This window comes from Mesoplodon densirostris, chromosome 8 (assembly GCF_025265405.1).
Source record: "Mesoplodon densirostris isolate mMesDen1 chromosome 8, mMesDen1 primary haplotype, whole genome shotgun sequence".
Taxonomy (NCBI): domain Eukaryota; kingdom Metazoa; phylum Chordata; class Mammalia; order Artiodactyla; family Ziphiidae; genus Mesoplodon; species Mesoplodon densirostris.
The window spans coordinates 44,134,205-44,144,229 of record NC_082668.1 but is presented as its reverse complement, the minus strand read 5'-3'; positions in this window follow the sequence as shown (position 1 = coordinate 44,144,229).

The window sequence follows — 10,025 nt, the reverse complement described above, 5'->3', positions numbered from 1 at the left end:
TAAAGATAACCCACAAAGAAAAAATAAAACCTAGCCCTCACAACTACTGTGAATTTATAGGTACGTCCAACGTGACTAGAACTCGAGGAGATATCCATGTATGAATGTACACGTGTGATTAGCAAGAGAGGAGCATTCCTCAAATGAGCAGGAGAATACATGTGCCCTTTACATCCAGATTTACACAAAACCGCTAATTTACACAAGGCATCCGCATTTCAAAAAGAATTAAAAGAAAGAAAAATAAAATAAGTCTTTTGGGAACTTAGGATGGGCTAATTGAAAATAGAGGATCAATTTAGAGATGTGACGTGTACATCAGAAGAATAGCTTACGATTTGAGCAGGAGAATGTGGCAGTCAGAGTCATTAGGAAGTTCATGAGGCATGTGTCAGGTTATGGTCAAGAAAGAACTGGGCTTCCCTGGTGGTGCAGTGGTTGAGAATCTGCCTGCTAATGCAGGGGACACGGGTTCGAGCCCTGATCTGGGGGGATCCCACATGCAGTAGAGCAACTGGGCCCATGAGCCACAACTACTGAGCCTGTGCGTCTGGAGCCTGTGCTCTGCAACAAGAGAGGCCGCGATAGTGACAGGCCCGTGCACCGTGATGAAGAGTGGCCCCTGCTTGCCACAACTAGAGAAAGCCCTCGCACAAAAACGAAGACCCAACATAGCCAAAATAAATAAATTAATTAATAAACTCCTACCTCCAACATCTTAAAAAAAAAAAAAAAAAAGAACTGACTATTGACAGACTGAGACATGGAAATTTTTACCGTCGGAGGACTAAAAGAAAGCCCTGTTATTTCTCCAGAGATCAAAAATCATTCCAAAGCTCAAGTATAGACTCCAGAGATTGTCTGATATATATGTATACGTATACACATGTACACATGAAAGTGGAACAAAAGTGAAAAAAAGTAAAGGAAATGAAACAAGAGAGCTGCCGTAAATCAACATTCAGTTGCTCTAAGATAACTGATCAATGCAAGCTTGTGTACCTAACCTGTTTTTAACTTATTCCATCATAGTCCATCCCAATGCAGTATGAGTGATGACACACTTGAAATGGTAACATATGTGTTAAGCTGAGATAGGTGTGTTTTCTCTGAGTATTAGGGCTATAAGAAGGGAGAGAATAGAGAAAGCTGGTACAAAAAATGTCTTAAGTCTTAGAGTGACTACTTTTTTTCAGTACTAATATGAAAATGAAGTTCCAAATGTCAGCTGCTAGATTCAAGTTTAAAAATCACAAATATTGTGTGAGTATTCAAAGCTAGGGAAATATATATTTCTGAGGCAAGTTATCTCCTGCTTTTAAACATATGTTCTCATAGATGATTTCTTAGAAATAAATTTTAGTATTATATTTGTTTATTATACTTTAAAACTGAATACCACTGAATTGAATAAAATCTAGTTTAACATACCTATGACTAAACCTATGGTCTATACACAAGGTTATTAATCACTGTCATTACATGGCAGGCATGTTGCAATTATTAGTAAGCCCTTTGAAAATGGGAAAGTAAAGGCAGACCACTGAAGTACTTCAGAAACCCTCTCCAGTACCAAACACTTGAACAAAATCCTTCCTTATTTCTGGGGCCAGTACTATGTGGAATTCTTTCCCCTTAGAATAGTGTGATTGGTAGTTAGGATGTCTGAGGGTCTGGACGGAATATTGACCCCACTGAGTAGTTTCCAACATTGCTTTTCTTCCAAGAAAACCTTGTGTTGGGAAGTAAGCACCCCTACCCCCAAAGTTAATCTCCTTGATAAATTCCCTTATGCCAACAGTAAAGAGAGGGGAAAAAAAAAACAGGTGATAGCTTTTAAAATAAATTAAATACAAATGTATACTCTGTTCAGGATTTGAGGCCATCTAAATAACTGCCTCTAACACCAATCAAATACTACAAACCATCCCTCCCCTCAAATTTTTCCATCCAGTGTTGTCCTTTTCAGAAACTCACTTCCTTGCCAATTGATGAATATTTCTTACAACAGAACTTTTTTACTTTGTTTCAATTCAGAGTCAACTATTCAGAAAGTTGCGTGTTCCATCTTTTGAAAACTATTTGGAACAGATAAAAGCTTCAGTTGGACCTGGAAAGGCAAACAAGAATGTGTAAGATGATGTAATATTTTCTTGTTCATTTGTTTTTATCAAGAATAATTTATTCTTTGTTTTGAAAAAGGGAAAGATCATAAAAGTGGTCCCCTTTTTCTGAAAATGTAGGGTATAAGCGGTTTGCCAGTTGCTTAAGTTAGAACCTGATAGGAAGGAAGTGAACCTTTATCTAGGGGCTTATTTGATATCTCCACATGGTTGTCTTTAAATCACCTTTGTATGGGAAAAATATGGAATACTTGCAAATGAATTTAAGAGATTATTAGGTATCTTCAATAGAAAATTAGGTATTGTGTGATACATCTTTCTAATGTACCTTTCATTGTCTCTGAGCCTTACCACTTTGTAAAATGTGGATAAATGATAGAACTGCAAATTATTCTTGTCCTTAGACGTGCAAATGAATTTTGTCTCATCAAGTGCAACTGATTTCTCTTCTCCTCTATAAAAGATGCATGCTTTGCTTCTACTAAGCAAGTTCATTTCAGCAGTCCTAATTGCTTCTATATGTGTCTACTCTTTTGGATGTCCCTTTGAACTGGTTGTAACATCTTACTGGTTCCCTCATTAATTAATGATTTAAATAGACTGACACATGCTTATTTCATATTTGTATGAGAGTCATGATTTTACCTTTTTTTTTTAAATACCTTTTAACACCTCATATTTGCATCAAGTCTGTTCCTGGTCTTCTTCCGCTTCTCCCTATATCAGAAGCATCACTATCCATTGTTTCATTAATATATGAAGTCGGGAACTTCAGGGTCATCTTCAGCATTTTCTTTCCATTCTCCTCTATTCTCCCTACTTTGTATCAAATCTATTTCCATGTCTTTGGTTTACAGGTGCTCCTATTCAAATACCTCAGATCCTAATGGACAGTGTATCCAGGTTTTTGGTAGTGTGCATACATTTGTCATGACATTCCATACCGAATTTTGTCATTTATACTTTCTCTGCACAATTTTAAAACTTTTCAATGAGGAATATTTCACAAAGACAGCCTCACATTCAATTTCCATGTCCCATATATTCTACTTTCCAAACATGTCTTCATTTCTCTACTTTGTTTCTTTTCCACCATTACTCTAGCTGCAGTATGGATAGAAAGTTGATTTGGACAACTCTGAAAGGAGGTTGGTCAGTTAACAAGAAGTTATTGTTAAGTTTAAAGAAGATGGGCATGGCATGGTGTGGTATAGATTACTATGTTATAAGTTTATACGTGTTACAGGGCTCTTGTCTCCACTCTCTATTAGAATGTCATGTGTTTGTGCAGAAGTGCTTGTGAGGCAGTGAAAAGAGAATGAGTAAATCATTTGGCACTGGCTGGAAGAGAACAACTTACTAATCCATCAGTTTATGGAGCTCATGGATATCAGAACAAAAGCCAGGTGGCTGAGTGTACTTAGTATCACTGAATACTGACACAAATATCCTTTATTTGATTACTTTGACAGAAACCAGCCCAACCTATACTTAGAAAACAGGATTGCTATCTATGTTTGGCTGTGTTCTGAGGAGTAACTGAGTCCATTATCTTCTGAGAAGAACAAATAGGGACCTTTAATTACAGTATTGCTTCAAACACACAGACAACTTTATTGTGGATCTTTTTGAAACGGGAAACTAATTTTTAAAAGATTACATTAATTTGCTCCTAATGCAAATCCACATTTTAGTTACTCTGCATTTTATTGAAAAATAATTTCCAATAGCTCTCTGCTGCTAAAGTCTCAGACTTTTCAACAGCAAATTAATCAGAACTTTCAATCTTATATTTTTAGCCTCAGGAAAAAGGAGAGGAAACAGGAAAGAATGGAAGAGGGGACACTGAGATTGTAATGCACTGATACCTCATGTCAATACGTATGAGAGTCCATTTTGGCTCACAAACCTAGTCATGAAGTCCATGTTATTCTTTTAAAATAGGCTTTAAAAATGTATTGGTGAGTTTTGTTTTGTGTTTTGGAAGAAACAGACAAAAACCAAATCATCCCTTACTCAGGTTTAGAGAAAACTGAGATTTCTAAGCTGGCTAAATTTATGAATACTCTTACTCAATAATATCAATAAGTGTTATCTGAAGGGAGCTACCAATCCAGTAGCGTATAGGTAGTTGAATGAATCAAGGGAGTGCCTTGAAAACATTTTCCTTTAAATAGACATGCACTGGAATTTGCACACTCATGGAAGAGGTAGTCCATAATTAGGTGTGAATGATTTTTCCCAATCATTCTTCATCTGTTGTTTCTGATTTTGAATAAGAAAGTTGCACATATTAGGAATATGAAAATGAAAAATTTCCTAGCAAAAGCATCAAGTGAAGAGGAATTACAAAATTACAGCTATAACTTTTTTGGCTGATTGCGAATGGTAGGGTAGCAAATTAACAGCTTTTGGCTGTTCTATTGTCAGTAAGTATTTTAACACAGAACTTTCACTTCTGGTTTTACTAGACCTTCCCTCCACAAGGGACTCCAGGCAAGGGGTGGAGTGGCAACTAAAATCCAATCCATGGTGTGTTTGCTAAGTCATGAATCCTGGTGAAAGAATGTGTCCCTCTAAGCAAGGGATATTTTTTTCTTTAATTTGTGCAAAGTCTACCAGTGTCTGTTTAAAGCTTAGAGCTATGCTCTAAGGAGCAGTTCTGACATACTGGAAAATAGATCCAGTTTAATGGACAGTCCCTCAGAAGATGACTCTGAGGAAAGACTCAAGATGAGCTTATGTTCCTTTAGTGCCAGATTGCTTTCAGTAATGTTTAAATTCAATTAGGCTATTTAAATTTTAACATGGCACAGATTTTTAACTATCTATAGGATTTGTGTTTCTTTAAATCCTGCTTTCAGGATCATTTCATTATTTGTACTTACGAATAAATCATTAAGTAATCACGTTTTAATTTTGGTCAAAAATCATGTGGAGAGCTGTGCACATAGCTGGACTCTTTTAGTTTATGTTGCCTGTGAAATTACTGACATTTTGACTAATGTATCAAAGATGAGGTAACAGTCTCTTTGCCTACTGTATCAGTACTGTAGGAATATTAAGCTTATGTTGAAAATTGAAATCTATGCTATGGTAGCAATATCAGAAATACATAAGATATCACAAGCTCTAATAATTATTTCCTTTGCTTGAAAATATAACAAATTTCAAGCCTTAAAAACAGAATGAAAATATGAACTTTGTGCTTTCCAACAATGTAAAGGAATAAAAAATATTGAAAAATAATATGAAATTACACAAATGTTTGTTGTGTGTGTGTGTGCACACATGTGCCTGTTCCTTGACTGATTAAGAACATGGTTTGTGTGCATGTTCAGAATTAGAGGTGGTTTTCAGGACATATTTTAATGTTTTTCTCTCTTGGAGGCTGCAGTCAGTTAAAGCAAGCCGATTCAGCAGGACCAGCTTTCATTTTTCTTTCTGCATATGCTTTCTTGAGTCCAAGAGTGCCTTGCTACATAGAAGTCATATGTTAGACATTATTTCATGTTGTAGAAGTGTATTATTTAAGCTAATTATTGGGCTGACTTTATACAGGACCTGGAGCAAGGGAAGCTCCAATGCATGACTGGCTGTTGGCAAAACTGCCAATTTGGGTGAAGCTTGTTTTTACCTTGACATTCTTCTGTTTCAGTATCTGTCCTTTCTTCCTTCCTCTAACCCTAAGGCAACCCTCATAGCCAGTTGATACATCATCTCAGACCTTTGTAGCAATGTCATATTGTTCTCAACCCTCCAAATCTTCTCACCTAGGCCTGTTAAAGCCGTGCTACTTGGCACAGACAGGTGTCTGCCTGACCATTCATCTCTGTAAGACCCAAGCTATCCCTTTGCTAAACTGATAAAATAATCCTTGCTAGTGCCCATCAGCAAAATATGTCTATGATAATAGCATGTATTTTAATAGGTCCTTATAGAAACAATATTTTTCTTCTACTAAATAATTATGTTGGGATTTTTTCTGTGTGAGGAAGAAATTTTTTGAGTTTCTAAGATCAGACAGCATAATTGACCAGCTACATAATTAGAGTCAATTTTAGAAGTGAAACAGTCATCTGGAAGTCAAAAGACTTGGCTTGTAGTCGTAGCTCCAGCACTACGCACCTGTCAGATCCTGGAAAGACACTCAACTTCTCTGATGTTCACTCTTCTCATTTCTAATCTACTGGAAAGTTGGACCTGATGATTTTTTAAATACCTGTATATTTTTTAAATAGCAGTTCTGATGTGTTTCTTTATTAGTCTGTAATTGCTTAATAATAATCCATCTCCATAAGAAGGGAATTGAATGTAGACCATATAATCATTTCAGTTCAATTCAAGAGTCAAGGGATCACATGCTCAAATCTCTTTCTTTAGGCAGAGTATCATGAAATACATGTTTAAATGAAACAAAACAAAGCACAGAAATGTTTGAATGTCCTTCAGACTTGCACAGCTAGTAAGTTTTGAATGGTGAATAGGACTTGAGTTTTCTGATTCCTAATTCAACCAAGGTTAAAGTGAAATCTGGGGCAGATTTCCAGAGGTGATTTCTCATTCTCTTCAAGAATTAACACGTGTCTGCTTAATGATTTGTTAATGCCAAATCTTTCCACTATAAAGAATATTTAGTAGTGCTTACTATACTGTAAGCAGTTGGCCATAGTGCTTGTGGAGTGCATTGTGGCTGCTCTTACCAGAGTGGTCTGGCACTCAGACTCTTCTTAACAGATTCAGTATTTGCCTGCGCTAATTACAAAGAATTTTGTGCCCACAGAACATAACTTGCTTATCACTTCTATTCTGTTTACAGTGGTTGAGGTCAAGATTAGAAGGAAGATGGGAGGGAGAGGGATGGGAGGAGGAAGACATGGAGAGAGAGAGAGAGAGAGAGAGAGACTGTCTCCAGGTGAATACTAAGGGGAAAAAATGAGCTTCATAAAGGAATAAACAGTAATAAAAAAAATTGAACCTGATCATTTCACAGGTGAAATGGATAACAACACCACAGAATTATTCCTTACATTTGTCCAAATGGGAACCTGCTTCTTCACCAATTCCGTGAAGAACTGTGAAAGTCAAGATTCATGTAAAAGGTCATAAGAATGGAGAAAATACCTCTTTGTTTTTGTTGAGGGACTGGAAGCATCTGGCTTAGTTAAGCATATTCTTCATATTGTGGTCCATTATTTTCATATTTTCAGGCAAAGATCTTAGCTCCAATATTCAACATATTGATATTGGGTTTTGTTCCCTTTATTACCATTTCCTTCCCACCTCATCAGCGACCATGCCAATATAAATAATGATATCTAATGTTGGTTTGTGATCTTGTAAAAATGTGATTATTTTGTTTGAATATACAGTAAATGTACTTAAGTGGTATCATGTTGTATATCATTCTATTTATTAATATAACCATGATTATTATTTTATACAAAACAATATTTCTGGATCTATATATTGTTATATGTTTATCAGGTCTATCATCCTCTGATTGTGGCAGGGTGTGTCTCTGCCACATATTGTCCCACCACCTTTCCAGGGATGGGCACCCGGATTGCCTCCATCTCTGGCCCACCAAGAACAGCACTGCAATTCACATAATTATATGTGTCCCTTATAGACCGTGGGGTAATTTCTTTGGGATAGAAAGCCAGAGCAGAATTGCTGCCTGATGGAGTATTTATCTCTTTACTTAGGCTACACCATTCCCATCAACAGGGTATGAAGATTCTTCAGCCCATGTTTCCAACCACACTTGACATTATCCACATTTCTGATTATAGCCAGTCCAGAAGGTTTAAATTGATCTATCCTTATCCTTATCTTCATCTGCATTACTCTGAACAAATTTGAACATTTCTTTATATGCTTGTTTGCCTTTTGAATTTTGTTTTTAAGAATTTAACTTGTTGATTTTGTAAATATACTGTGCCTTTTCTAGTCATTAGTTTCTTGTTGGTTTTAGATGTTTGAAATATCTTTCCCAATACATTATTTTCTTTTAAATTTGACCATTGTGTATTTAATATTCCCTTAATATATTGATTTATACATGATAGCTACATTTTTAGAAAGAAATTGGAATAGTTTATATATGAACAATGTGCCCTCCTGGGGGAAATTTGACAGAGAGGCTGACCAGTTGTGTTAGACCCAATGTTACTAAAACATGTCAGGTAGCTGGAGGAGCCCAGACACCCCCCTCCTCTCAAGAAGAGGTAGTGATCATAAGCCCTTAATTTGGGGTATAATTAATCAAGTTTTTGCTTAGTGTTTTTGACTAATTTGAAGACATTCTCCTACATTTTTGTGTGTTATATATAAAAGTTTTAAATAACAAAATTTTGTATGACATTTTTATTTTATAACTTTATAGTTATACATGTATAACAAATATATGTTTTGGTTTCTTCCACTGAAATTCTATATCTTTGTCCTCTCAGGACAAATACAGTGTGCTCCCAGTATGTCCCTGCAAATATATTCAATTTGCTAGTAAAAATCCAGGGCAGGTGAACAAAAACACCTTTGAGTAGTTACATACTACAAATTCTCAATTTGTCTGACTGGGTCTTAGCAGCTCCTAAACATGGTGTCATTGACATCAACTTAAAATTACGTGTTGTCAGAGGATATTGTGTTCGCTCTAAGCACCTTTTCAACATCGCCTCCACTAGACGAGAGTCTCTCGGGCAACTTCATTTCTGAGTTGTTTTTTCAGTCACTTATGTTCATATACAAGGGAAGTGAATTTATTGAATTATTCAAGAGAACAACTGAGAAAGAACATGATTTAGGCATATGTCACTATCCTTTGTTTAGAAAAAAAGTGGTGAAGATCATCTCATTGTCAAAAGGATTAAGAGGACAGGTAACAGGGGAGAGGATTATCTCATTCTCCTTTCCAACTGGGCTGGGTTCACCTTATCAACCCAGCATCAGTGGCAGCAGGAGAAATTTTATAGGCTGTTTCTCTTCACTATTTATAGAGGTGTGGTGCCTGGAGCATTTCATGATCATTTTTATTTGCACCAGTCAACCCTCATTACCCTACTTTCCTAGGACAATAGAATTATAAAATCACTATGTCAGTCTGCCGTATCCTTTTCCACTAATAACTTTTGATCCCAGAGGCTAATTTCAGCCAGAACTGGCAGAATGGCAAAGAGCTTATCAGTTCTGTAAAAAACAAAGTCACTCATAGGAAAGTATGGCAGCCTGCACACCTCGACCCATGAATGGACCTAATAGGGTAGGCTTAGCTAAAAAGCCTGAAGTGTGCAAACTGATTACACACAAATTTGCTGGGTGAGCTTGAAAATAACCTAATTTCAGCAGTGTGTTCAATTGAAATCATCTGTTTGAAATATATTTAATAAAATCCAAATCCCAGAGCCTATTCACATAATAACCCAGCAAAAGTATTATTAACAAATATAAAAGTCTTTTTTAGCATATTTTGTAGCCTATTTCAGTTTTCTCATTACCTCTAATCATATACTGCCGTATTTTTAAAATGATCACTATAATGTAAAAAAGATGTAGAAAATCATCATTTATTGTTATTTTTATCTATTTCAGAAACTACTAATTTAAAAAATCAATGGCAAATACTAATTTCCCTCCTAATGACTTTTTTCCCCACATGTATTGACTTCCTTTTCCACTATATTTTCTTAAAAAATATTTTTTCTTTTATTACTATGAGTCTATAAAGACTCTGTTTGACAAGCTTTGTCATGTTTTCTTGTTTTTCTGAAATCTATTGTGATCAGTCATCTTCAACTAATCTTGAATTCTTTTTTAATATATAGTCCCAAATTTCTGACATTTCTGTGTCCATTGCTGGTTTGCTTTTGTCATTGGATTTTTTGAAATTTATATTTTCCC